This window comes from Sorex fumeus, unplaced genomic scaffold, assembly GCF_029834395.1.
Source record: "Sorex fumeus unplaced genomic scaffold, SorFum_2.1 ptg000007l, whole genome shotgun sequence".
NCBI classification, from domain to species: Eukaryota; Metazoa; Chordata; class Mammalia; order Eulipotyphla; family Soricidae; genus Sorex; species Sorex fumeus.
The window spans coordinates 22,357,952-22,384,816 of record NW_026606064.1 but is presented as its reverse complement, the minus strand read 5'-3'; the positions used below and the strand labels follow the sequence as shown (position 1 = coordinate 22,384,816).

The 26,865-nt window shown below is 43.8% G+C and overlaps 1 protein-coding gene across 3 annotated transcripts in view; it reads left to right on the top strand.

Moving 5' to 3' along the window:
• Window positions 1-1,267: 1,267 nt before the first annotated feature.
• The window catches only part of HIPK3 (homeodomain interacting protein kinase 3), a 95,311-nt gene continuing 69,713 nt past the window's right edge, over window positions 1,268-26,865 (top strand). For all 3 annotated transcript variants that reach the window (XM_056131015.1, XM_056131024.1, XM_056131006.1), the window contains exon 1: window positions 1,268-1,569. The gene's annotated coding sequence lies outside the window, so the exon portion shown is untranslated. The remainder of the gene's footprint in view (window positions 1,570-26,865) is intronic.

The following is a 26,865-nucleotide window of genomic DNA, read 5'->3' as shown; positions in this document are numbered from 1 at the left end:
GGGGATGGCAGGTGGTGGTCATACATACATCTGGGATGCTCAGGGGTTTACTTCTAGCTCTGCACTCAGGAGTTACTCCCGGCGGTGCTCAGGTGACCGTTTGGGATGCTGAGGATCGAACCTGGGCTGGCAGCGTGCAAGGCATGCGCCCAACCCCGGTTCAAGGATCTCTTAAGGTTCTTTCATCTCGAAGATTCTGTGGTTCTAGTGATTCCGCCCTTTCAGAGGGGCCGTTCTGTTGACATGCTAGTCTCTAGGAGGGAGGTAACTCGTCTCTGGGAGTGGATCTGACTTCACTTGAAGAATTATCCACGCGCAGGTGGGTGAAGCTCTTGGGACTCTCCCCTTAAGAGGGTTCAGCCACATCTTACAATTCTGACTCTTTGGGATGGGCGAACAGGCAGCACCGAGTTTGGATGGAGAACTTGGGTCACTTGAAGCATTTTCCCCTTTTCCTTATTTTTGGACCCCTAAAAGATAAAAAAAAAAAATAAGGGAGGGGCTCGAAGAAACGGGCCCAAAAGGGAAATATGATTACGGAATCTTAAAACCTTGAGAAACCAAGCTTCCGCATTTCAATCATCCTTTCTTTGGGGGGGGCGGGGTCGGGGGGAAGCAGTCTCTTAAAAAAATATATATTATCTGGGTGGGTGGAGGGCCGCCGACTAGGCCTAAAGAGGTTCCGAAGCGTAGAGCGGGCGCCGAGCCGCGCTGCTCTGGCGGCGGGGCCGGGCGGACGTGCGGGAGCGCGGGGTCGCGTCCTCCCCTCCGGCCCCCGGGCGGCCTCGGAGCGCCCCGGGCTGCTGCGGCGGCGGCGGCGGCGGCGGCGGCGGCGGCCGGGGAGGGCCGGCCGCGGGGAGGGGCTTCGCGGAGCCTCCGCCGGCCCGAACCGAGCGGGGCCGGCCGGGCTGGGCGCGCAGCGCGGCCGGGCGGGCGGTGGCGCTGCGGAGGCGGCGGCGGCGGCCGAGGCCCGCGGGCGCGGAGGAGGGGCCCGAGGCTGGGGCAGCCGGCGGCAGCCGCCTCGGTGACGACTGCCCGCAGCGCGGCCAAGCAGCAGACGCGAGCGAGCCGCGGGGCCCCGGCGCCGCCCGGCCGCCGGCCTTCTCTCCCGCCCCTCGTCTACCTTCTTCTCGGCTGGGGCGTCAGGAAATGGGCGCCGACCGCCGCGGGCTCCGCACCCCGCGCCGCCCGTAGGCCCCAGCCGCCGCCGGCCTCCTCGCCACACCGCGCCGTCCGTCGCCCCCCGAGCCCGGCCGTCCCGCCCCCCTCCCCCACCCCCACGCCCCGGGAAGGAAGATGAGGGAGACGGGCCCGGCGCTCAGCAGCCAGAGCAGCCAGAGCAGCCGCGGCCGGGGGAGGGTGTTTGGCCGTTTCCTCTCAGCCGCCGGGACAAGATGGCAGCGGCCGCCGAGAGGGGCTGAGCCCGGGCTGGGTGGTGCCGCCTGCTGAAGCGCGCCAGGCTTCCCCCTCACCACCACCCCCGTCCCCGCCACACGGCCCCGCACCCCGCTCCGGACATGCTCAGGGCTGCGGCCGCCCGAAGAGGGGAGAGCGCCGGCCTCTAGGAAGGTAAGGGCGCGGGGCGAGGTGTGTGTGTGTGTGTGTGTGTGTGTCTGTGTGTGTGTGGGGTGGGGGTGGGGTTGGGCGCCCTCACTTGGGGCGCGTCTGGGGAGGAAGCAGCGGCTCGAGGCCTGCGGGCCCCGCGCGGCGCCCTCATTCCCCCCCACTCGCAGCCCCGTCAGCATCCCCAGCGCGCTGGTGGCGTCCGGGAGGCTCCGTCGAGGCCCCAGGCCCCGAGGCCGCGCGCGCGCGCGGTGGGTGCGCACGGAGGTGGCGCAGCCTCCGGGAAGCCGCCGCCCGGCCCGGGCAGCCCCCGGGGCCTCCCCCTCGGTCGGGGTTGCGCAACGGCTCTTCCCAGCAACCCAAGTTTTGTTCCGTGTCCCTCTTCTCCCCTCCCCATCCCCCCACGCCGCAGCGTCGCCCTGGGGAGGGAACGTACGTGTATGTGTGAGTGTGTGTGTGTGTGTGCGTGTGTGCGAGTGAGTGTGCGAGTGTGAGTGTGAGTATGGTGGGGGAGGCTCCTGCCCCCCACCGCAGCTCTCGGGCCGTCGCTACGGCGACCTCTGCTCTTTTCTGAAGGCCCCCCCCCCCCGTACACGCGCGCACGCGCACACACACATACACGCGCGCACACACACACACACACACACACACGCATGCACGCACGCCACTCGTGGAGGCGCCCGGGCGGCCGCGTCCCAGAGGCCGGGCAGCCGAGTCGCCGGCGTGGCTGGGAGGGCGGGGTGTCAACTCCCGGGGACGTTGAGTGCGTGTGATTGTTGGGGAGGAGAAATGTGATCGGCCGGCCCGCGCGTCCCCCTCGCCGCGGCCCGAGGAAGGCGTGGCGGCCGCGCGGCGGGGCTGTTGCCGGCTTCTCGCGTTACGGTGGCCGCCGCCCGCTTCCCCCCTCCCCACCCTCCCCCCCCCTCCGCTCCCCCCTCCCCCACCAGCCTCCCACCCCACCCCTCCCCCCCACCCGGCGCGGCCCGGGCAGCACTCGCGGGACGCCGGCCGACCGAGAATGTCTGTTTTCCTGCCGGCGGGGAGACGGCCCTTTTAAACATGGTACGTGGGCGCTCGGCCGAGTCCCGGCGCTTGGCTCGGCGGATCGCGCCGGCCGCGGTGTTGGTGCGCAAGTTCCCTTGGACCTGGAGACCGGCCCCGGCCCCCCCGGCACGTTCGAGTCCTTGAACCGAGTTGTCACAACCCCCCTGCCGCCCCGGTCGAATTTGTTTTTCCACCTGCCGGGTGGTTTGCTTCTAGTTCCGCGGCGCTCCGGGGCAGCACGTTTATTTATTTATTTAAAAAAAAGAAAACGGGCACCTGGTTAGTGGTGGTGTCAACTTTTGAGGTCTCTCAGGTCCAAGGGCAGAGAAGTTAGCTGGTGAAGCAGCAAGAGGGAGAGGGAGAGGGAAGGAGGAGAGAGAGAGAGAGAGAGAGAGAGAGAGAGAGAGAGTTTGTGTGTGTGTGTGTGTTTCTGGACCTTCTAGGAGCGTGGAGTTCGGCTGGATTCTCTCTTTATCCCTCCCTCTCTGTCTTCTATTTTAGATATTTGCGTGGTGACTTCTCAAGTGGACCTAGTTCTATTTAAAACCTTTGTAGGTCGTTTCCAAGTTTCTAATTGATATGAAATTGTAAGAGATTCCCTTTTTGATCAGTTTTTTTGGGGGGGGGGTTGGTGGTGGTGGAGGAGGACTATTTTGAGCAGGGTGGGTGGAGTTTCTGGTTCCCCAGCTACGACGTTTTCAATCCTGCTTTCTTGTTTAATTTTTCAGGAGCTGGGCAAGCCTGACCATATGTTTAATAAGTCTAGATTCTGCTTGTGTTCGCAAGTGCAGTGCTAATTTTATGCAGTGAGCCAAGATAAGGTTTTCATAGGTCATGCTTAAACTTAGTATATTTAAGTAAACAGAACCTGGGTGACCTTTTTAAAGGCTGCGTTTTATGGTTTTATTGGATACCTTATGTCTTCATACCTAACAGTAATTGAAAGGTAACCAACCAAATACAGTTCTTTACTTCAGAATCAACAAGGTGTTTCCTGGAATATTTATGAGTGCATTGATAAAATGTAGGGACTCATACAGAAATGTAGTGCCCCGCCTCCTCTAAAGTTTTCTTTCATTTTAAAATTTGTTTTTAATTTGTTTTAGAGATGTGCTAAAATATTTGAGATTTTGGACATTTCATTGGTTTTTTTCCCTTTCATCTATTTGTGGGAAAACTGAATAGCAATCAGCATCAAATTCTTTTTCTACTCTAAGGAGTATAATCTATATAAAAATTTAGGGGGAACCTTAGGTTAAAACTATATATTTGAAAAAGGAAAGAGGAACATGAAATACAGAGCAGCCAGCTACTAAATGGTTCATACTTATATTTGGACATTGCTGACTAAACTAGCTAAACATACATATTAGTCAAACACATCATAATATGGTGAGCCAGTCTTAGTTTATTGTCATAATACCTTTTTCACTGAACTAGTCATTATCGTTCTTATAAACCAGTCATTGGCTTCTGGGCATGGGGTTTTAGAGTTACATAAAAGTAGATGTTTTTTATGAGATAATTCTTATAAACATGCTTGAAAAGAAGCTTTAGATCCTACTATTTTAATTTTTTGGAAGTTCTGTCATGAGGTGCCATAAAAATAAGGTGCAAATTACTGAGGTATGTTGTTGGGGCTAGTATGTCAGCACACATAAGTGTTTAATGCCAAGTATTGAAAGCCTTTTTTTTTTCTCCTTTGAGCTTTCAGCTGGCAAATGAACATTTTTTTTTGGGGGGGGGATTTCTCTAGAAGTGCATTAGGTTCCCAGGTATACGCTTCTCTGTGTTGCTGATGCCCAGCAGTGCTAGTGGCCACCAGGAACTCCACATGTGCCTTTGAGCTATCTCCCTGCTCGCAAATGAACTTTTGATTGAGCTTATGTTTTACATATTGATATGTACTGAAGGTATATGAAGAAAGGGGGAAATAAAAATTTCAAATTGCTGAAATATTGTTTGCCAGCCTATTTCACATTCATCGAATATACTTGTTTGTATGCTTCTTTGTTTCTCTCTCTGCCTCTCTCTCTCTCTCTCTCTCTCTCTCTCTCTGTCTCCGTCTCTCTGTTTTCGGAACACTCCCGGCAGTGCTCAGGGGTTACTCCTGGCTTTGTGCTCAGGGATCTTGCCTGGGGAGCTCAGGGGACCGTATGTGATACTGGGAGTTGAACCTGGGTTGGCAACACGCAAGGCAAATGCCTTACCCACTGTACTGTCCCTCTGGCTCCTTGTGTGCTGTTTTCTAACAACTTTATTTTTGGGGGCCACACCCGGCAGTGCTTGTGGCTTACTCCTGGCTCTGTGCTTAGGGATCACTCCTGCTGGGGATGGAATCTGGATCGGCGGTGTGCAAGGCAAACACCCTGCAGTACTATCATTGCTTTGGTCCCTGAGCATACTTTTTTCTTTTTTGAAGCAAGGTGGTTTTCATTAAAACATACTTAGAAAGATATGAGGGGAAAGAGAGCGAGAAGTGTGTATTCAGAGAGAATACAGGCTCCTCTAGAGTGAAAATAAGCAAAAAAACAGACAAGCAAGTGAGATACATGTTTGAGGGAGAAGAGCCCTCACGTTGATCATCGATTTGCTCGAGCGGGCCCAGTAACGTCTCCATTGGAGACTTTGTTGTTACTGTGTCTGGCATATCGAATATGTCACGGGGAGCTTGCCGGGCCCTGCCCTGCGGGCGAGATACTCTTGGTAGCTTGCCGGGCTCTCCGAGAGGGGCGGAGGAATTGAACCGAGGGCGTTTGCCTTGCATGCAGCCAACATGGCCGACCCGAGTTCGATTAACAACAAGTCTCACGATGGAGACGTTACTGGGCCCGCTCGAGCAAATCAATGAGGGAGAAGAGCAAGCCTGAACATACTTTTTGAAGTTAATTTTATTAGGATTGAGGAGTTAACTTTCTAAATATCCTGTTCTCATTTAGCAGTTCAAGTCAACTAGTAGCTTAGATAATACATTATTGAGTGTTCATTGTGACAGCATATGTACAAAAATGGGAAGAATTGCAGTATCGGTAGTTTATTTAGAGACATAAAATGTAGTTTCTGGGGCTAGAGAGAGAGAGAGAGAGAGAGAGAGAGAGAGAGAGCTCAGTAGGCTGGAGTGCAAGCTTGTATGCAGGAGTTTCTGGTTAGGTTTTTCAGCACAGCATGATTCCCTGAGCTGCATCAGGAGGACCCCTGAGCATTGAACAAGAGTTGATTTCCTTACATAAATAAACTAAAAAAGTTTCCGTTTTATCTCCATGTTTGGGTTTGAGATGAAAAGATGCCATGGCAAAATGAAGTATTAGAGTGCTCTAAGAAACTTTGATATTCTTTGTATTTAAAATATTTCTCCAGGAGGTGTTTTTTGCCAAAATTTTAGAGGATACATTATAACTTGTTATAAGATATATTGTTGTTTCCAAAATAAATATTTGTGTAATTTTTTGGGTAAATTATTCATGTAAAAGTTTAGTTTTCCCAATTTTTAATATCTAAAGCTGAGATTTCCAGTTCTATGTTTTTATGTGTTGTTTTTGGGCCATTCAGGTGGAGCTCAGGGCTTAATCCTGAGTCTATACTCAGAGATCACTTCTGGTGGGATTGACCCATGTTCAAGGAAAGAGTATCTGTTGTATTATCCTTTTTTTGGGGGGGGGGTGTTGTTTTTATTTTTTGAAGCATCACACTCACTGATAATCAGGGATTACTCCTAGCTCTGCACTCATCAGTTAGTCCTAGTGATGCTTGTGGGACCATAAGGGGTGCTTGGGATTGAATCCAGTTCAGCCGTATAACAAGTCAAAGACCCTACCCACTGTATTATCACTCTGGCCTACTGCTATACTATTTTTCTGGACCCCAGTGTTCTAAATTTAACTTGGAAGTTATTTCTGAAGACAAACTATTAGAACTTGATTAAGTGAAGGACTCAGTGTTTTTTGGTCATACTTGGCAGTGCCAAGGGGGACTATGTGGTGTTAGGGAACCCTGGGCTTCTGCATTTTAGCTGTTGTGTATCGTGCTGCAGTGAACAAAGGAATGCAGATGTCTTTTCTGCATTGTGCTTTTGGGCCTTGGGAAGTTCAATTCCTAATGTTTTGAGGAATGTCCATATTGTTTTTCAAAAAAGTTGGACCAGTCCACATTTCACCAGCAATGAATGAGGGTTCTTTCCCCTTCTTCCCCCCACATTCTTGCCAATACTGGTGGTGGTGGTTCTTTGTGGTGAGTAGTCAGTCTGTGGTGAGATGATATTTCATTGTGTTTTGACATGCATTTTCCTGATGGTTAAGTGATATAGAGCACTTTTTCATATGTGTTTGGGCCATTTGTATTTCTTCTATAAAGAAGTTCCTATTCATCACTTCTCCCCATCTTTTGATAGGGTTGTATTTTTTTTTTTCTTATAGCGTATTATCAGTGCTTTATATATCTTGGATAGTAACGCTTTGTGGTGGGGTAAGTGGTGGGCTAATAATTTCTCCCAGTCTGTGGGCTGTCTTTGTATTTTGGTCATTATTTCTTTTCAGGTGCAAAAGCTTCTTAGTTTAATATAATCCTATTTGTTTGTCTTTGCTTCTACTTGTTTGTTTAGTAGTGTTTCATACTTTATGATGCCTCTAGCTTCAGTGTAATGGAGAGTTCTGCATATATTTTTCTCTATGTAACTTATAGATTCAGATCTGATATCTAGGTCTTTAATCCATTTTGGTTTGGCTTTTGTGCAAGGCCTTAGAGGTTTGAGTTTGGTTTTCCTTTTTTCGCTTGTGGCTCACCAGTTTTCCCAGCACTACTTGTTGAAGAGGCTTTCCATACTCTACTTTATATTTTTTGTTCCTTTATCAAAGATTAACTGACTATATACCCGAGGGTCTCTCTCAGGGTTTTCTCTTCTATTCCATTGATCTGAGGGTCTGTCCTTACTCTAGTGCCACACTGTTTTAATTACTACTGCTTTATAGTACAGTTTATTTTATTTTTTAATTATAATTTTTTGCTTTTGCGGTCACACCCAGTGATGCTCCGGGGTTACTCCTGGCTCTGCACTCAGGAATTACTCCTTGAGGTGCTTTGGGGCTCAAATGGGATGCTGGGAATCGAACCTGGGTTGGCCACGTGCAAGGCAAATGCCCTACCCCCTGTACCATCGCTTCAGCCCTATAGCATAGTTTGAAGTTGGGGAAAATGATGCCTCCCATCTTCTGTTTCCTAAGTGTTACTTTAGTGATTCGGGATGAGGGTGTTACTGTTCATATAAATTTCTGGAGTATTTGATCTCTTTCTTTGAAAAATGTGGGTATCCTTGGAGCTGCAGTGAATCTGTATAATGCTTTAGGAAGTATTGCCATTTTGTCGATGTTAATCCTCCGTCTTTACCTTTTTAAAGGTAAGAATTTTTCCCTTCAGTTCACTAGAGATTACAGTTGACTTATCTATTAAATTAATGAACTATTTTGGTAGCTTGAGGAGGATGAAGAATACAGTTAGTATTCCCCTCCAAACCACCCACCACATTTTTCTCTTTTACACGGTTTCAGTTACCTGTGGTCAGCTGCACACCAAAAATACTGCAGACAAAGAGAATGTTCACATAACTTTTATAACTGTATAATTGTACATTGCTATAATTATTCTGCTATCAGTTATTATCTTAGTGTCTGCATTTGGCCGACCCAAGTTCTATCCCCAGCATTGCATATGGTCCCCCAAGCCTACCAGGAATGATCCCTGAACACAGAGCCAGAAGTAACCTCTGAGTATTGCTGGATGCAGTCCCAAAACAAAATAAAACCTAAAAAAAAAAAAGGTTACATGTAAAAGAAATAGAGATTAAAAATAATAATACAGGGAAATGTAATATTTCATTTAAAAAAATACTTCACTTTTGAGCTGTTCCTTTTCATGTAGATAAAGATCTAGGTTGTGAGAGATTAATTCTTTAGTTATAATTATTTATCACTTTAAAAAGGATTGCGGGGGCTGGAGCAATAGCACAGCAGGTAGGGTGTTTGCCTTGCACGCGGCCAACCCGGGTTCGATTTCCAGCATCCCGTATGGTCCCTGAGGACCGCCAGGGTTAATTCCTGAGTGCAGAGCCAGGAGTAACCCCTGTGCATTGCCAGGTGTGACCCCCCCCCCAAAAAAAAGCCAAAAAAAAAAAAAAAGGATTGCTAAGGGTAGTTAGATGTGATTTTTTTTTTTTTTGGCATAGGTATTACTGTTGGAACGTTCTAATTGGAAAAGTGTTTCGATAATGTAAATATTGACTTATCAGATGAAACTATGAGTCACTCCTTCCTCTCCTTACATTTTATAATTATTATAAATTACATTTGATTCCTTACGGCTTGCAAAGAAAATACTATTTTTGGGTTTGGGGGCCAGTGGTACACAGGACTTACCCTGGCTGTAAGTTGAGGGATCTCTTTTGGTGGGACTTGGTGAACCATTATGATGATGGGGATTGAACCCATGTCAGTCCTCATGTAAGACAAACAACTGTACAGTTTCTCTGGCCCTAAGGAAAGGTTTTTTTTTTTTTTGGGGCTTTTTGGGTCACACCCGGCGATGCACAGGGTACTCCTTGTACATGCACTCAGGAATTAGTCCTGGCAGTGTTTGGGGGACCATATGGGATACTGGGAATAGAACCCGGGTCGACCGCGTGTAAGGCAAACGCCCTACCTGCTGTGCTATCATTCCAGCCCCTCTAAGGAAAGTTTTAAGATTTGATAAGAATTATAAATTTTGGCTATCGTTAACTAGGTAATTAGTCCATAAAAGCGTTTAATTTACAATAAAATATTTATGATAACTTTGAGTTCTTCAACATCACCCTGCTTTTGTTAAGTATTAACTGTGGGTTAGGCGTGACATTTTACAGTTCTCAGAAAAACAATATAGTAAACTTTGAAACATTTGTAGAAATAAATCGCTTAGAAAATTTTTCCCACCCTCCAAAAGAGTTATTTAAAGGCCTAAAAATTTTTTCTTGTGTGTTATTTTGGTCTCCACTTGAGCAAATCACAACGGGAGGACAGTACTACAGTGCTACAGTGTGTTATTTGACTGTGTAATCTGTTCAATATTACAATGAGTCTTGAAGGTTTGGTTAACTATACTACTTTAGCTATATAATGCTACAATCCTAAATATTTATTAGATGGAGTGACAACATTAAAAATTCAACTTCATTATCTAGAGACATTTCTTATATGATATGATTTAAATTAATCCTTCTGAGGACTTTGTAATGAGATTAAATAGTGTATAGCAGTATAAAATGGCACAAAAAGTTTGGGTGAGGGAGAGAGCTCAGTGGGCTGACACTTGCTTTGTATGCAGGAGTCCTTTGTTAATCCCTGATACACATAACTAACTTACTGCTAGCAGGCGCTCAGTGGTAGAGTATTTGCCTTGTATATTTGGAGCTGAGGGTTTGATTCCTGGAATCATCAGAAAACCAATATTAACAGTCAGTATGGCCTGCTCAATACACATACACACACACACACACACACAAATTAGATAATAGTAAATATAATATTTCCTCTTCAGTTCCAGCACTTGGGAAACCACGGTCATGGTGCAGACATAGCCAAGTCCAAGAACCACACCATGCACAACCATGTCTTGAAAATGGCACAGAAATGGCATTAAGAAACCTTGGTCACAGAGATGAGTTCCTTAAAGGGACGGACCCCAAGTTCCTAAGGAACATGCTTTTTGCCAAGAAGCACAATAAGAAGGGCATGGGGAAGATGCAAGCCAGTGCTAAGGCTATGAGTGCCCGTGCTGAGGTCATCGAGGCCCTGGTGAATCCCAGCAGACCAGGCCCATTATCACAACAGTCTCAAGCTCAGTCAACTTGTGTACATTTGCTCATCCCAGGCTTGGGAAAAATGCTCATGCCCACATAGACAAAGGTGTGAGGCTCTGCCAGCCAAAAACCAGGGTTGAAACCAAGGATCCAACCCAGGCTAAAGCCATGGTTCAAATGAAGGCCAAAGCCAAGGCCCAAAGAAGACCCAAGACAGTGGCTACAGCTCTAGCATGAGCTCAAGCTTCCAAAGATGCCTAGGCCCCTGCCAATGCTCCCTAAGAGGCTCCTCTCTGCCAGTGTGAGTGTGGAGGACTGGTGCGACCTCTGGGCTGTTTCCATCATGAATCCTCCTGTGCTATTTGTACAAATAAATCTGAGAGCAGGGTGAAAAAAAAAAAAAAGGAACTACACAACATAGCCTGTATTTAACAATTCTGTGCTTCGTTCTTAAAACCAAAGCAACCAAAATCATGTTTTGGGTTATGTTATGATCAATTTCAGTGGCATAATGTAATTATTTCTGTAGTATATTAGTTGTAGTTGTGTAGTTTGCATTAAAGTTAATTAGTATTGGGTTGGGCTGGAGCGATAGCACAGCGGGTAGGGCCTTGCACGTGGCCGACCCAGGTTCAATTTCTCCATCCCTCTCGGAGAACTTGGCAAGCTACTGAGAGTATCCTGCCCATACGGCAGAGCCTGGCAAGCTCCCTGTGGCATATTGGATATGCCAAAAACAGTAACAAGCCTCACAATACAGACGTTTACTGGTGCCCGCTCAAGCAAATCGATGAACAAGGGGAGGACAGTGCAGTGCTACAGTATTGGGATAAAGATGCTGCATTTAAAAATGTCTCTTTTTTGAGGAACAATCTGTCAAATGACAGTATCAGTACTGTTAATGGTGGTTTCATACATACATCGTTTCAACACCACACCCACTACCAGGTTCCCCAAAACCTCTTCTTTTCCTCTTTCCTATCCCCCATAAATTTAGTTTTGTGGATCAACTCTCTAATTCTGTTTCCTTTGGCTATTTGTCTTTCCCTTACTGTGTATCTTTAGGTCTTACATATGAGAGAGATCATTCTATATCCCTTCTGCTTCATTTAACATGATATCTTCTAATTCCATTTTGTGGCTAATTGCATGATTTTTTTCTTTCCTAGGGCTGCATAGTATTCCTGTGTGTGTGTGTGTGTGTGTGTGTGTGTGTGTGTACATACATATATATGTACCTCAACTTTTGGATCTTTTCATCTGTAGTTGGGCATTTGGGTTGTTTCAAAAAATGTTAGATTTTTAAAGTTTGGTAGACTTCATACCTTTTTTTGTGTGTGTAGCTGGGTCAATGAAATTAAATTGGCAGGTAAAACGGTAAAATATTTGTATAAAAAGTATTTTATCTAAAAAATTTTTAGTTGTGGGTTTTTGTTATGTTTTTTGGGGCCATACCTGGCCATGCTCAGGACCATATGTGATGCTGGGGATCGAATCATTTGCACATGCAAGGCAAGTGCCCAAGTACTGTCTCTCTAGTCCATATTTGGGTGTCTACTGCTAAATTCAAGAAACCGTGTATACTATTAACAAAGAAAGTAATGGTCTCTGCTTTGAGCAAGTAGCAGGTGAATTTAGCTAAGAACTGTGAACTTTTTAAAATCTTTGTGTTATATGATTTTATTTCTCTGCCTGAGAAAAGTTAAACAGAAAACATTTGTTTCTTAAGATGTCATTTTATTACATATGGACTATAAAAGTAATACTTATAATATCAGGTATAGTTCATCTTAAAATGTTAACATTCACTGTTCTTGCAGTGTATATAAAATCTAAAATATCATGTAGAAAATGAGCAGATGGGCCAGAGAGATAGTACAGCTGGTATGATCAGCATGCGACTGATCCAGACTTAATCTCCAGCATCCTATATGGTCCCAGAGCCCACCAGAAGTAATTCCTGAGCACTGTTAGATGTGGACCAACTCCAATCCCCCATTCCCCCGAACAGGAAAAAAAAATGGGCAGAAAAAAAGAAAATGAGCAGAAATTTTTCACATTTTTAAATGACTTTTTATGCTTTTTTTTTTTTTCAGTTTCCCTGTCTAAGCTTAGTATATTGTCCTCAGAGTATTTCTTCTAATGCTGCTTCATAATTTGTAAAACCTCTTCTCTAAATATACTGGACTGGGGTGAAAGTACTGTAGGGGCTGGAGCGATAGCACAGTGGGTAGGGCATTTGCTTTGCCGATCTGGGTTTGATCCCTGGCGTCCCATATGATCCCCCAAGCACCGCCAGGAGTAATTCCTGAGTGCAGAGCCAGGAATAACCCCTGAGCATTGCTGTGTGTGACCCAAAAAGCAAGCAAGCAGTAAATAAATAAATAAGAAAGTACTGTAGGTAGTATGCAGCCTATTCTGGTTTGACCACTACGCGGTCCCCTGAAGATATTGTCCCCTGAGAGCTGCCAGGAGAGCTCTTGAGCACAAAACCAGGCTTGAACCCTGAGCACTGCTGCGTGTGGCCCTCAAACTAAAAAATACCATCAAACAGACCCTCTTCCCCAGATCTGAGGTCTCTCCAGTTTGAAATTGTTTCCTGTTAATCCATTTGGAAGAAAATGAAATACATTATAACCTATTAGCAAATGAAATACCCCAAATGGTAACATTACATTTTGGGTTAAGTCAATACCAAAATAAAAGACATTGGGACCAGAGTGAAGTAGGGTGCTTGCCTTGCATGCGGCTGATCCCTCAAGTTGTGATCACTGAGTGCTCAGCAGAGCCAGGAGTAAGCCCTGAGCACCACCAGGTGTGGCTACAAAATAAAATTGGTGGCGGATGGTAGATAGCACTAGGGATGCTAGAGATATTGGTGGTAGGAAATGACTTGTGTGTGGGGGGATGGGTGTTGAAACATTGTATGACTGAAACGGGATCATGAAAGCTTTGTAACCTTGTATCTCATGGCGATTCGATAAAAACAAAACAAAACAAAATGAAAGTGTCTGACCTGTTCCTTCAGGGCAGAGGGGATCTAATATATTCTTTTTAAAACTAGCCAGTACAAGGTATGCTGTTCCTTAATCAAAGTATAGCATTATTGAGTAGCTTGACAACTGATTAGACACTTGTGTCTATGTCATACTGACATTTACTTCTTTAAAACACTGTGCCAACATTCTTCTCTTTCACTTTTTGCAGTTGAGTTTTTTTCCCTTTATAAAGGTCAGTAGGATTGAAATTCCTCCAGACTTCCAAATCACTATCTTTGAATATAACTTCTTTCAGCATACTTTGTTTTCACTGCTCTCTCAAGGAAACAACTACCCTCCTATATAATTCTTAACTGTACTGTGGATCTCATTCTGAATTGTAGTTTAGCATCTAGGACTTATCCAGTAACTTTCAAGTTCTTTTTTCCTTGGCTCTTTTTTTTTTTTTTAAACTTTGGGCCATACCCACTGATGCTCAGGGGTTAACTCCTAGCTTAGTGCTTAGGAGTTACTTCTTGCTGTTCTTGGGGGAGCGTTTGGAGGCTGGGGATTGAACCCTTGTCAACTGTATGTAAGGCTACCTGTGTGCCCTACCTTCCGTATATTCTCTCTGACCCCTTAGCTCCTTTTCTTTAGCCTTTAAGGAAGTCAGATTTTGGTGCCAGAGAGATCATGAATGGGTTAAGGTGCTTACCTTCCATATGGTTGACTCTGGTTAGGTCCTAGTACCTCATATGGTCCTCAAGCTTAGCTGGATATGGGGGTTATCAGTCTCCCTCCAAAAAGGTTAGATTTCTGGGGTCTTAAACAGCTACTTTTAATTGTGCCTCAAGTGTACTAATCTATGTTCCTTTTTCTATTTCTTCCAAGTGTATATTGCAACTTCTCTTTAAATGTATATTGCAGCCTCTCTTTGAATTTACGTTCACTTCTTGGCCTTTGGTGCAATATAAGCTCTGTCTGTGCTGATCTAGTGAAATTATTAAGCTCTTTAGTGGTTTTATTTGTGGCTTTTTTTTTTCTGTTAACTGCACCTAGAGATTGGTAATACTCAATTCTAATCTTTAATGTCGGAATTGCCTGTTGATGTTCATATTTACCCCCTAACAAGAAGCTCAAATGGAATTGATGGTATTTTCATTTATTTTCCTGTATTTCATCTTGGATGTATTCACTTTTTTTTTTTTTTTTTTGGTGGGAGTGTGGGTTTTGGTTCATACCCAGGGATGCTCAGGGCTTTTTCCTGGCTCTGACCCAGTAATTGCTCCAAGCATTGCTTGGGGGACCTCATGGAATGCCGGGGATTAAACCAGGCTTGCAGCATGCAAGGCAAATGTCATACCTGCCATACTATGGAAACCTTAAATCTCAAATCATTCCTCCCCCCCCCCCAACCCACCTCTCTCTGTATGCTTTACATGAGGGAGGCCAGGTTTGCTTCCGGAGCAGTACCAGGAACCACTGGTCAACACTGAGCAAGTGTTCCCCCAGAATAAACCAAAAAAAGGAAAACATCAGCACATTTCATTTTACAATGTAAAAATTGGCCTACTTTTCATATTCTGTTTCTGGAAATCAATATTAAGAAAGTTTTAAGAGTATACAAAAACTATATGAAAATATTCATTGCAACTTTATGAATAATGACAGTGTGGGAAAAGGCAGTTCAGCAAATTGTCATATGCTTAACTGGTAGAATGATGTGTTGTTTGTTTTTCTGGAATGCAAAATAACTAAGAGATATCTTTTTGTTTTGTTTTGGTGCTACACCTGACAGTGTTCAAGGATTACTCCTTGCACTAATCCCCGAGTTACTCACAGTTTACTCCTTGCATGGTAGGGGAACCATATGGGATGCTGGAGAATGAACCTGGGTTGGTCAAGTGCAAAGCAAATGCCCTACTCACTGTACTATCGCTCTGGCTTCATTAAGGTATCTTTAAAGGGAAGAAATTGGTAAGTTATCAAGTTATACATATGAGGGTCAGTGGTGTGGCTCAGTGATAGAGTATAAGTTTTACGTGTGTGGGTCCCTGGATTCTATTCCTGGCATTGCATGATGGAAATGACTTCTTAGCATTGAGCCAGGAGTAGCTCCCAGCTCTGCTAATATTGCCCAAAAGAAAACAGAAAACAAATTATACTTATATAGCTCTGCAGCACTGTCCTCCCACTGTTCATCGATTTGTTCGAGTGGGCACCAGTAACGTCTCCATTGTGAGACTTGTTGTTATTGTTTTTTGGCATATTGAATACGTCAGGGGTAGCTTGCATACTTATATAACCATTGTAGAAAGGTTAGGAGTTTTTCTGGAATATTTTTATAATTTGCAGTAGTTGTATAATAAGCTTTGGCCTGTTCATATGTAATTAATATGTAATCATTTTTATACCTAAAATTTTATGTAGTTTCTTATACAAGTGCAAAAATTAGCATGAGATCAGTCTTGGCCAATGAGAAATTTGTAGTTAACTGATAATAAATTTCTCATTAGTTATGTTTATTATTTTTATTTTTTCTATAGTTTGAAAAATGAAACTATTGAATGACGAATGCTTGTTTTTTGAGAATTTTATTGAATGGGATTAATAGTTTTCTTATTTTTTGAAAAAGTTTACAATGATTATCAAATGGCCAAAACTTCTGCAGTTCTACCCTTTCTTTTCCTCTTTTTTAAAAAATTTATTTATTTATTTTTTATTTTTAAATGAATCACCGTGAGCTCTTTCTTTTCCTCTTGATCTGAGCTTGGTCCTCAGTACTTCAGACCACTGCCAGGTGTGACCCCTGAGTACAAAGCCAGGAGCACCTGTGGCCCTCAATCAAAAAGAAAATACCTGACAGTTCACTTGATCACTTGACGTCCCGTTACTCATCAATTTGCTTGAGCGGACACCAGTAACGTCTCCATTTGCCCTGTCTCGTGCTAGCATAGCCCAGTGGGTCTGCTCATTCCAGGAACACAAAGAGCCTTAAACCGTTCGTTGAGGGTCTTGACGAAGAAGTCTGACCATCTCATAGGTGGGTGGCCACACGATCTTTTGACGTCCCGTGGAATCCAGTCAGTAACGGCTCTAGTCCAGTGGTCGTCTCCAAATTGGACACGTAGTCCAGCCCATCTGATTTTCGACGCCTTGGCAGACGAGATAGCGTCCCTGATTCTTGACCGTTGACAGAGGTCAGAACTCCGGATTCCTTCTCTCACTTGAGTGAAGCATGATACTCTTAAGCATAGCTCTTTCGATTCCTCTTTCAGAGACCTGAATACCGTTCTCATCCTGTTTTCATAGGGCCCAGGTCTCTGAGGCGTATGTTAATGCAGGAAGAACAGTGGAATTGAAGAGATGTGCCCAGAGCTGGAGGTTCTTCGTCCTTTTAGCTATTTCTTCGACGCTCTTGAAGGCATTCCACGCTGCTCTCTTCCTCCCTGCACAGCTCAGGTGCCAGGTCAATCACCTGACAATTAAAATTCAAATTTTTTTTTAAAAAAAGTGTTTCAATATTAGAAAGATTTTTGAAGGTTCTTTTCAAAATTTCAAAAAGTACATTTATATAACTAAAATTTAGTTGGCATATCTGTCAACTAAAATGAGTCAGTAGAGAGAACATAGTTGTTTGAATAAAGAAGAAGCTTGAAAGTTAGCAGAGTGGTGCCACATCACCGAAAAAGATTTTGATAGTGTTTAGAAGGAACCAGTTGATTTTTGTCAACTCGTGCTTATTTGTTGCTCTTCTCATCCCTTTGCTGCTGCTAAAGTCATAATTGAAAGCGACACACACATGCTTGGTTTTGGTGCTTACATGCTTCACGATGGTTCCAGGGTTTTCACATCTGGTGCAGTGCTTTTATATTTGACTGCTTTAAGTTGCACACTTTTAGTTGTGGGCTTGTGACTGGTCAGCGGTCAACTCCTTTGGTTGTGATGCTCACCAGAGGTATCTTGTGCTCCCTCACACATGCTCCTCTGTGGTTGTACTTCTTGACTACAAAGCTTGCACACTTTTGCAAGTGCAAGAACATGGCAGTAGTGGAGTAAAGATCGGAGAGCTAAGATCACACTTAGCTCAAGTGGGAGCCACCGGGGATCAAACTAACAATCTTAAGTTGGCAATGCAGATGCTTTGCTACTGAGGTATGTCCCTGGACCCTTTTCAATTTAATTTTTGAGGCCCCGAAAATGTCTTTCATAAACTAAAAGTAATAATGAACTTATGTGGCTGTAAATATTTATGTTTCTCTTTTATAGATATGAATGGGGGCAACTGCTGATTTTATATCATTAGGTTTTGGACTTTGTTTTTGTGATATATATATACATATTTATATAAAAAACTTTGGAGTGATCGATCCAGTTCACTTTCAGATAGGAAATTAGAAATACAAAATGAGACTCTCAGAAGTGTTTTTAGGATAGCCTATGAATTTGAAAAGTTTTGTAGAACTTGTCCTTTCATTCTGTGCTAATTTAGAAATTTGGAATTATGATTTACAAATTTAAATTTGTCAGATTTTTCCCCCTTAATTTTGTCAGCAGTAGATATCTGGTCAAAGTATTAACTTAATTAAAATATTATTTTGTTTGATTTTTGGGCCACACCCAACAATACCCAAAGGTTACTCCTGGCTCTGCATCACATATTGTACTTCTAGCACTCAGTAATTACTCATGGCAGTGCTCTGGAGACAATATAAGATGCCTGGGATCAAGCCCAGGTTGTCCAAGTTCAAGGCAAGCATCCTACCTGCTGTACTATTTTTCCAGCCCCTATTTGGTCAAATTATTAATATTAAAAAATTTTTTTATTAGTGATCACTGTCAGTTACAGATTTACAAACTTTTGTGCTTGTGTTTCACTCACACAATAATCGAGTATCCATCCCTCCACCAGTTCCCATTTTACACCACCAATGGTCCCAGCATCCCTCCTACCACCCCCAACCCGTCACCTCCAGCCCACCCCTCCTCTGTGGCGGGGCATTCTCTTTTGCTCGCTCTCTTCTTTGGTGAAATTATTAATCTAAGAATCAGTTTCCTCTAATTTGAATTGTTTGGAGGTATCTTAGATTAGAAACTTTTCTAGTAAAAATGATTTGTCTGTTGCTTTCCTAATCTTTAATATTTTTGATTTATCTTTGCTTGAAAGTTAGCTGCATGGATTATTTTTTTGATAAGCAATAAGAGTAGTTTGGTATTGATCTATAATAAATCATTTGGATTTTTGTTTAAATTTTTGTATCAAATTTTTTAATAAAAATTATTTAAATTTCTGTTTAGGATATTGCTCATAATCCAAAACTAATTTTTCTTTTCTTTATCCTCCTAGGAAATGTGTAGGTTCCCTAGGTTCCACTCTTGGTGATAGGTGCCTATCAATGTGGGCCTGATGTATTGCTCAGAACCAGCAATGCTAGAGACTAGCAGGGCCATACCTGGAAGTTCTGGGGATTAGGGGAGGTATTTAATTTTTGCCTGAGTAAACCCAGTGCTTCACATGTTAAAGCTTGCAATCTGCCTTAGATCTACAACCCTGGCTCTAGAAGAGTTTTGTTTTAGCAATTTGTTGGTAGACTTTGATATTAATATTGTATGAAGTATTTTAAAAATTATAATTTTTTCGCTCCAGGAGCGATAGCACAGCGGGTAGGCCGTTCGCCTTACACGCGGCCAACATTGGCCGACCTGAGTTCGATTCCTCCGCCCCTCTCGGAGAGCCCGGCAAGCTACCGAGAGTATTCGATATGCCAGACACAGTAACAACAAAGTCTCCAATGGAGACGTTACTGGGCCCGCTCGAGCAAATCGACGATCAACGGGAGGGCCTTTACCTTTACCTTTACCTTTATAATTTTTTAGTATTATAGTCTACATTTGAATTTTCTTTTTTTTTTTTTTTTTTGTGGGGTAGGAGGACCCACACCATGTGGGTCCTGGGATCAAACCAGGACTCCTACATGCGAAGTATGCCCTTCAGCACTTTGAGCTATCTAAGTACCAGTTTAATTAACTCTTTTTTAGTCTTTTTAACTTAACTATTTGAATTCACAGAATGATTTCTGCTAGCTTTTTTTTTTTTATAGCGTTTAGTAGGTCACTTTCTGTTTCAGAAGTTGGAATGTTTTGCTAAGTCAGATGAATCTTGTTATTTAACACTGATTTGTGTTACAGTCAACACATTCCCTAGATGCTTTGTTCACAATACTGCTGGAAAATACCCAATACTTTCAGATTTAGTGTTTTCAAATGAATGTTTTGTAAGTACTCTAGATATGTTTATTTTATGGAGTTCTTTAATAAGTGGTGGTTCACATAAGTGAAATGTTTCTTTTCTTTTTTCTTATCTTTTTGCCTTTTGCTTTTTGGCTCTTACCCGGCGATTCACAGGGGTTACTCCTGGCTCTGCACTCAGGAATTACTTGTGGCGGTGCTCGGGGGACCATATGGGATGCCAGGATTGAACCCGAGTTAGTCGTGTGCAAGGCAAACACCCTACCCGCTGTACTATCTCTCCAGCCCCCTGAAAGTGTTTCTTATGTGAAATATATGTCTTTTCTGGATAAAAATACATGACAAAAGCTGTTAATGATAGGTGTATTTTAAAATCCTGGATATAAATATGGTCATGAGGAGTTAAACTCATTACTATTTGCTCTAAATATTTATTTTCTAAAGCATCCTTTTATTTGTTAAATGTTAATTTTTTTTTACATTCAATTTCTTGTAATTTTCGTGTGTGTGTGTGTGTGTGTGTGTGTTTGTGTTTGTAGGGAACACTGTATAGTGCTCAGGGTGGGGAACCATGGGGTGATAGGAAATTGAACCCCAACCTTCTGTATGTGAAGCATGTACACCAGCTTGTTGAGCCTTCTCTCCTACCCCAGGACATGTTATTTTGTTTTGTATAAACATCTGCTTTAAACAGAGTAATTGAGAACTTAAACAGTAAGACTAGAAACTTACATTTTATCATCATAATACTGGTATTTATGGGCCTGGGGAAATGATTCAGTGGTCTGGAATGCATGCCTGGCATGCATTCGATCCCTGGGTCTGCACAGACCCCAAACAAGCACTACCCAGGTGGTCTTGGTGGACCTGCACAATTGAATTGATTATCTCCAAGAGTGGCCCCAGCTCCCTGCCTGCACTTCGAGATGTACTTCTTCCTTTCTCCATAATAAGAGAATACTGCTTATTGTGTAGGTCCGTTTTCTAATTCCCATTTGAAGATTCTAACTGTAGAAGGATGAAAAGCTTCTTGAAGCACAAAGTGCAGTTCTGTTGCTGATTAATAAAATAACGGCGATCAGATGTTCCAGGGACTACTGCAAACTCAGTAGTAAATTATTAGTTACTTGAGCCCCCTCAGCAGTGTCAGGGTCCTCGACCTTTTGGTGCTTGTATCCGTGGTCCTGGCAGGCAGGAGGGCTGCATCTTGTGTTTGGGAGGCCATGGTGAGCAAGGAATTGAAGTCTGGGACAGAGATATTTACTCTACCCTCTGAATAACTTTCCCAGTGTCAGAATTAATTTTTTTTTCTTTTTGGGTCACACCCGGCGATGCACAGGAGTTACTCCTGGTTCATGCACTCAGGAATTACTCCTGGTGTTGCTCGGGGGACACCATATGGGATGCTGGGAATCAAACCTAGGTCGGCTGCGCGCAAGGCAAACACCCTACCTGCTGTGCTATTGCTCCAGCCCCAAAGTAATATTTTTAAAGGAAAAGCTTATGAATACTTAAAATCAATGTTGGCAAATCTCTGGATCTCATTGTATGCCCTGCAATTGTAGATTTTAGGCAATATGCGACTGCCTAAAATACTCAGCATTGACAGCCAAATGAATAACCTTTTAAGAGGAACCCTGTGCTAGAAAAGTGTTATTTTTATGCCCGTTGCATTCTTTTTTTTCTTACTATGACAAAAATTCAGCCCTACAGCAGGTACAACAATAGTACAAAGAACTCCCATATCTTTCACCTGGATTCTTCAAATATCAGTGTTTTGTGCCATTTGCTCTTACTGTGTTTCTATGTAATTAATGTTTTCACGATAGTTTTTTTTCCAAAAAAAAAAAAAACCACTTCTAGGGGTCAAACTAAGGGCCTCACACATACTAAGAAGTGCTCTATTGCTAAAATACATCCCTAGCCTTCCCTGAAAAAAATTTGCAGACAGTGTTATTTTATCCCTAAAAGCAAAGTTTACTGAAATTTTGAGATAGACTACCTGTTTATAGAGTGGCTCTGGTGTGTGTGTGTGTGTGTGTGTGTGTGTGTGTGTGTGTGTGTGTTTGGGTTACACCTGGTAGTGCTCAACGGTTAGTCCTGGCTCTGTGCTCAGGAGATTCATGGAGGACAATAGGACCATATGTGGTGCTGAGGATCAAAGCAAGGTTGATGCCATACAAGGAAAGTGCCTAAACCCTTATACTTTCTAGCTCCAATAATACTCAATTTGAGTCTGTTTTCTTGTATAGAGGTTCTGTTATTTAATACATCGTATCAAGAATCACATGATGTTGACAGTTTCTTAGTAGTGATTTTATCATTGATTAAGGGTGGCATCTGCCAGTTTCATTTAAATACTATGCATTTTATAGTGGCTGGAGCAATAGCACAGCGGTAGGGCGTTTTCCTTGCATGGCCAACCCGAGTTTGATTCCTCCGCCCCTCTCCGAGAGCCTGGCAAGCTACCAAGAACATCTCGCCTGCACGGCAAAGCCTGGCAAGCTACCCGTGACGTATTTGATATGCCAAACACAGTAACAAGTCTCACAATGTTACTGGGCCTGCTCGAGCAAATCGATGAACAATGGGAGGAAAGTGACAGCATCTTATAGGGATGGACTTAGAAATTATGATTACAGTCTAACATATGGGGAGGAGATGCTTGAAGACATTGTGGAATCAGAGAAAAAAGATTTTTTTTTTTTATCATGACTGTAGTATGTGTGTCAGTATATGCCTACTGGTTCTTCATTCATGCATGCCACATCAGGTTTTAAATAGAGCTGAGTAGCTCTTGCACAAAAAGAGTAACATTACAGTGAGGGGTTTAGGAAACTGGAAGCTTTCGCAAGGAATAGTTTTCTGATATTTGTCCAAGAGAGAGTCATTATGTTATACTGGACATTAAATATAATTTGTCCTTGACCAAGGAAGAAGTCTTTATCTCTAATTTCCAAAAACTGTTCTGTATATAAATAATACTAAAAAGATACTACAGAACACAGGCAATGAGTGTCCCTACTTGAAAGAAACGGGAAAACTTATCATGGTGAGTCATCTCCCAATAGTTACATACCATTATTCTTCAAATTTCACCTGCTGTTGATTGTATCAGTTGATTCATTTGAATCACATGTGAAAATTTTCATTATTCTCTTCCCTTTGGTGATATTGTGGGGGCTTGGAGGGGGGCACTCACACTTGCTTGGTTGCATTGCTTGTACGTATGGTTGTAGTGCACAGTGGGGTTTGCACTTCAGATTACATTTTTTGATGGGGATCTCATTGCTTCCAGGGGTTACACAGTGCTCCCTGTTATGTACTCCTGGTCACAGTGCTTGCGTAACATTTTTGTTAAATACCTGGCGGTGGTGTGGCTGGAAATGCTGCACTAGGAATCACCAGGAATCATGGAATGACTGCCTGGCACAAACAACAGAACTGCTAGAATCTACTTGGTGCGTGTGGCATCTGGATTCAAAATTGTGTCCTCATGTTTGTGTGGCAGGCATGTTAGCAATTAAATGATCTTTTATCCTCTCAAATAGTGGATTCAGGGTGGAGGTTGGTAACAAGGGGTGAAATTCCCAAGCACGTCTCATGGGGGCCTAGATTACTGACAGTACCTTGTCAAATGGGCCAGATGGTTCAATGGTTCGGCCTGGCATTCTGGTGCTGCTTGAATCTGTCAGTGCTGGAGACTACCACGACTGAGTCCATTGGCTTATCCTCATGGCCCCTTAATAGTTCACGGATCACGGTCCTCCTGTTGTTCATCGATTCGCTCGAGCGGGCCCAGTAACGTCTCCATTGGAGACTTTGTTGTTACTGTGTCTGTCATATCGAATACGTCACGGGGAGCTTGCCAGGCTCTGCCGTGCAGGCGAGATACTCTTGGTAGCTTGCTGGGCTCTCCGAGAGGGGCAGAGGAATCGAACTCGGGTCGGCCATATTGGCTGCATGCAAGGCAAATGCCTTACCGCTGTTATTACATAAATATAAATGTTTATAATATTCATTGTATTTTCTGTTTCTCATGACTTCAGTGCCACCCTCTGGGATAATTTCCTAAGTAGCTATCTGAATAGACACCTTTCTTTAAGATTTTATATTTAAGAAAGCTTTCGTCTAGATGCAAGGTCTCTCAAATTCAGAAAGTGAAATTTAGTTTAATTTTTCCTCTAATCCCCTCTAATATTTTCCTTTTAAAAAGTAAATTAAAAAAAATAGGACAAAGGAAATAGCTCAAGTGGAAGAGCACAGATGTGCCAGACTCTGAATTTATTCCCTAACACCATCCTGGTCACCCTAGTGCCACCAAATATGGCTCTGGTGATATTCCAGCAACTGTCTCTCACTGTACTACCCCCAGTGCAGGTAAAAAGTTTGTAACTCATTGGGCTAGGAATGTGGTTCAGTGGAAGATTAAGTTTTCTAAGCTTCAGGTCAGAAAGATACCATGAATGTGTCTTTCTGAAGAAAGAATATCTCTCTTCTCATCTAGTTTTGTTTTTTGCCTGGCTTTCCGTTGTTAATCTTTTATTTATTTATTTATTTATTCCCTCCGTATTACTTTTGTTCAGGCGCTGATCAAGTCACCCTTGATGCTCCCTTCTACTTAATTTGTCTTTCACAGATTTGCCTGAGCAGTCTTTCGAAGTGTACTTATGATTGTATTGATATTTTTATTTAAAACTCCTCAGAAGCACTACTCTCTCACCTGTAGCATACCTTCCTTAGCATGGAAGACAAGACTTCTACTTTTAGCTTAATGGTTTCATAATGACAGTTTTAAACATTTTTCCTGAGATGCATACTGACTCCCATAGCATTGTCCTCCCGTTGTTCATCAGTTTGCTCGAGCGGGCCTAGTAACGTCTCCATTGTGAGATTTGTTGTTACTGTGTTTGGCATATTGAATATGTCACAGGTAGCTTGGCAGGCTTTGCCGTGCGGGCAAGATACTCTCGGTAGCTTGCCAGGCTCTCTGAGAGGGGCGGAAGAATTGAACCTGGCTCGACAGGGCTTGCCGCTTGAAAGGCAAATGCCCTACCGCTGTGCTATCGCTCCAGCCCATGCATACTGACGTTAATTTGAATTTATTTTACTGTGCATTCATTAGTGTTCAATTGCAGTGTTCAATTGCTGTTGGAATTGTGGTGTGTGGGTATTTTGTTTGTTTGTTTTTGGGTGAGGGGCATAACTGGCTTGCACCTTGTTGCTGGAGGGCTCACTCTCTGCCATTCCCTGCTGTGCTGAGAGAACCATACCCTGCCCAGAATCAAACTTGTATCTCTTGCACCAAACACTGTACTCTCAGCCCATTGAGCTATCTCCCTGACTCAGTGTAAGAATTTCTTTTTTTTTTTCTTTTTGGGTCATACCCAGCGATGCTCAGGGGTTACTCCTGGCTCTGTACTCAGGAATTACTCCTGGCAGTGCTCTGGGGACCATATGGGATGCTGGGAATCGGACCTGGGTTGGTCACTGCAAGGCAAACGCCCTACCAGCTGTATTATCGCTTCAGTCCTCTCGATGTAAGAATTTCTTTAAGCAAGATGTCTACTGGGGAAAATGGTTAGGTTATTTTGGGATATATCGATCTTCAGTTCTTAGAGTGAATGTAATGAATGTACTTTTTATTTGTTTTGAGGCCACACTTTGTGCTGCTCAAGGCTTACTCATAGCTCGGCTCAGTGATCACTCCTGGTGGGTTCGGGAACTGTATATGGTATTCGGGATTGGACCTGGGTGAGTCAGGCTCATGTAAGGTACCTTACCCACTATACTATCTTTCTGGCCCTGAGTCTACTATTGAGGGGGGAATTTGCTACACTTGCTTCACTCCTTTGGGGACCATGCAGTGCCCATGATCAAACCAGGACTCTTGCATGCAAAGAATTAGTTGAGCTCCAGTCTATTATCTTCTAGGCCTCTGAATGACTTTTGTTGTTTTATTGTTTTCTAGGCATACCCAACTGAGCTCAGGACTTATTCCTGGCTATCCACTACTGATCACTCTTGGTGAGGCTCTGGGGACCATATAGGGTGCCAGGAATTGAACTTGGATCAGAGGTGTGCAAGACAAACACCCTATTTGCTATATTATCTCTCCCCCACCTCCCCAATGTATTTCTTACAAGTTTTTTTTCCATTTTTTATAATTTTATTTATTGAATCACCGTGAGAGCAGTTACAAAGCTTTCAGGTCTAAGTTTCGGTCCTACAATGAAACACCGGTACCTTCACCAGTGCCCATTCTCCACCCCCAACAACCCCAGTATACCCCCATCCCCCACCCTCCCCCTACCTGTGGGGCAGATGATTTCCACATTACTCTCTCTCTACTTTGATCACATTCAATATATTGACACCAAACCCACCATTATTATTTGAGATTTTACCCCAACACTCAGCTCTGCTGAAAAGGCAACAGTAGACAATTTGTTTTCTATTGCTAGTTATGAATAACATATGATGTCGCGTGGCTGCAGTAGTAGCCGCGTGATTTTGAAATTCCGAAATTTTCACACTTAAATCTAGAGGGATTTCTGCCAAAACCTGCTGGGTTCTGAGATTTGCTCCTGAGTCTCTGGGATCATGACCGTTAAAGCAGCTTGATCAGGAGCCAGAGATGCCGTTCATGGGTGATGACTTGGGGTCTCATTGGGGTGGGGAGGACAGGACCAGCTTTACCCCCATCCTGTGAGGCCCAACATGTCTCGTCACTGCGGGCCCAAACCTGACTGTCCAATGGCCTCTGGAGTATGACGTCCACCAAGCCGCCAAGGTGGAGCAAGTGGAGGGACAACACCCTTTCCCCCCTGGGGTGGCCCAGCAACAGTAACCTACTTTGGGGTCCGGACACATTTCTGCCAAAAGCCACTGGGTTTCGAGATTTGTTTCTGAGTCTCTGGGATCATGACCGTTAAAGCAGCTTGATCAGGAGCCAGAGATGCCGTTCGTGGGTGATGACTTGGGGTCTCATTGGGGTGGGGAGGACAGGACCAGCTTTACCCCCATCCTGTGAGGCCCAACATGTCTCGTCACTGCGGGCCCAAACCTGACTGTCCAATGGCCTCTGGAGGATGACGTCCACCAAGCCGCCAAGGTGGAGCAAGTGGAGGGACAACACCCTTTCCCCCCTGGGGTGGCCCAGCAACAGTAACCTACTTTGGGGTCTGGACACATTTCTGCCAAAAGCCA